Source organism: Penaeus chinensis, chromosome 29 (assembly GCF_019202785.1).
Source record: "Penaeus chinensis breed Huanghai No. 1 chromosome 29, ASM1920278v2, whole genome shotgun sequence".
NCBI classification, from domain to species: Eukaryota; Metazoa; Arthropoda; class Malacostraca; order Decapoda; family Penaeidae; genus Penaeus; species Penaeus chinensis.
Genome location: NC_061847.1, coordinates 11,655,393 through 11,657,892, shown reverse-complemented (window position 1 = coordinate 11,657,892; position 2,500 = coordinate 11,655,393). Strand labels below are relative to the sequence as shown.

General features: G+C 61.6%; 1 protein-coding gene across 1 annotated transcript in view; it reads left to right on the top strand.

Moving 5' to 3' along the window:
• The window catches only part of LOC125040760 (homeobox protein B-H1-like), an 85,445-nt gene that overhangs the window by 51,437 nt on the left and 31,508 nt on the right, over nt 1–2,500 (top strand). The window lies entirely within an intron of this gene.

Below are 2,500 nucleotides of genomic sequence, written 5' to 3'. Positions count from 1 at the left end.
AGAAGAAGAGGAAGAAGAAGAAGAAGAAGAAGAAGAAGAAGAAGAAGAAGAAGAAGATAAAGAAGAAGAAAGAAAAATAAGATTGGAAAGCAGAAGAAGAAGACGGAGGAAGAGGAGAAGAAGAAGAAAGAGAAAAGAAGGGAAGAACGAAGACAGCACAAAGCGAATAAAGATGAAGTCTTCTTGGCATGAGAAATAAAACAACTCTTTTTCCCTTGACCCTATGTCAGTATCCGAAACAAATCAAGACGAAGAAAAGGAATTGTTTCCCAGTGGATATAGATGTTGGATGAAGGAACACTACTTGTTTCCTCTAAAACCAGTCTCGTGCATGGCAGGTGTTTGGCCAGACGACAGCACCGCCCCCGACAACATTTTATTTGATCACAGAACTTGAAAGGGGCAGTATGAGCCAGCGCTTCCCGTTGTAAACCTGTTCGAAGTTGTAATCATCTGTGCCTTCTGATTCTCTCTAATCGAGGCTGGAAACTATGCTTTCGAGTCTGAGGGAGAGAGGATGGTCTTATTCATTATTAGCATGTTATTTTGATTTAATCAGTTTCGGTTTATTGATTTTTATAAAACGATTGCAAATGTGCATAGGGATAGAAATATAAGTAAATTGTCTATCACTTTGGTCAATTGTATATAATCACATATTTTTTGCATTTATAGCATGTGTATACGTAGTCTTTATCGTTTAAAGGATTCCAAAGGAACAAATGATTATGATAACGAATCATTCATTAATTTATATTGGTTATCCACCTTCGCTATTTTCAATCGGATGGAAATACCCACTTTATGAAACGCCTTTTAAATGAGGCTTAATTCGCGGTATACATCACCATCCTCCCAATAACCGGAGATTGGCGAGCGCGACTGAGAATTCCTTCGGCGGATAAACAAACCTTCTCCAAACACGTAAACACTTTGCAAAAAATAAACAACAGCGAATCTATAATTTGGTGAAACTGGAGTCCCAGCGGATCATTAGGAGCCCGTTAATCTGCTTTGGGTAATTTGCAGTTACCCAAAGCCAGTTGATTGTAAATCATTAAGTTTGACTTCCTGATTTTACACTCAACTCGCCATCTGGCTCTAAATCACGCTTAATGTTCTGCTATCAGATGAGAATTAATTAATTGGGTTTGTGAGCTGTACTTAAGTGATGCATAAAGCAGCGTCTAATGGCCGGTTCGTTCCCGGGAGCCTAAACTTCGAGGGAATTCAGACGACGTGGTAGGAGGGAGGGCCGGCGGTGGAGGGCCGGGGAGGGAGGGCCGGCGGTGGAGGGCCGGGGAGGGAGGGCCGGCGGTGGAGGGCCGGGGGTGGAGGGCCGGCGGTGGGGGGGCCGGGGAGGGAGGGCCGGGGAGGGAGGGCCGGCGGTGGAGGGCCGGGGAGGGAGGGGCGGCGGTGGAGGGCCGGGGAGGGAGGGGTGGCGGTGGAGGGCCGGGGAGGGAGGGGCGGCGGTGGAGGGCCGGGGAGGGAGGGGCGGCGGTGGAGGGAGGGCCGGTGGTGGAGGGCCGGCGGTGGAGGGCCGGGAAGGGAGGGCCGGCGGTGGAGGGCCGGGGAGGGAGGGCCGGGGAGGGAGGGCCGGGGAGGGAGGGCCGGGGAGGGAGGGCCGGGGGTGGAGGGCCGGCGGTGGAGGGCCGGGAAGGAGGGCCGGCGGTGGAGGGCCGGGGAGGGAGGGCCGGGGAGGGAGGGCCGGCGGTGGAGGGCCGGGGAAGGAGGGCCGGGGAAGGAGGGCCGGCGGTGGAGGGCCGGCGGTGGAGGGCCGGGGAGGGAGGGCTGGAGGTGGAGGGCCGGGGAGGGAGGGCCGGCGGTGGAGGGCCGGCGGTGGAGGGCCAGGGAGGGAGGGCCAGGGAGGGAGGGGCGGCGGTGGAGGGCCGGGGAGGGAGGGCCGAAGGTGGAGGGCCGGGGTGGGAGGGCCGGGGAGGGAGGGCCGGCGGTGGAGGGCCGGCGGTGGAGGGCCGGGGAGGGAGGGCCGGCGGTGGAGGGCCGGAGGTGGAGGGCCGGGGAGGGAGGGCCGGGGAGGGAAGGCCGGGGAGGGAGGGCCGGGGAGGGAGGGCCGGGGAGGGAAGGTCGGGGAGGGAGGGCCGGCGGTGGAGGGCCGGGGAGGGAGGGCCGGCGGTGGAGGGCCGGCGGTAGAGGGCCGGGGAGGGAGGGCCGGCGGTGGAGGGCCGGCGGTGGAGGGCCGGGGAGGGAGGGCCGGGGAGGGAAGGCCGGGGAGGGAGGGCCCGGGGAGGGAGGGCCGGGGGAGGGAAGGCCGGGGAGGGAGGGCCGGCGGTGGAGGGCCGGGGAGAGAGGGCGGGGGAGGGAGGGCCGGCGGTGGAGGGCCGGCGGTAGAGGGCCGGGGAGGGAGGGCCGGCGGTGGAGGGCCGGCGGTGGAGGGCCGGGGAGGGAGGGCCGGGGAGGGAGGGCCGGCGGTGGAGGGCCGGGGAGGGAGGGCCGGCGGTGGAGGGCCGGGGAGGGAGGGCCGGGGAGGGAGGGCGGGGGA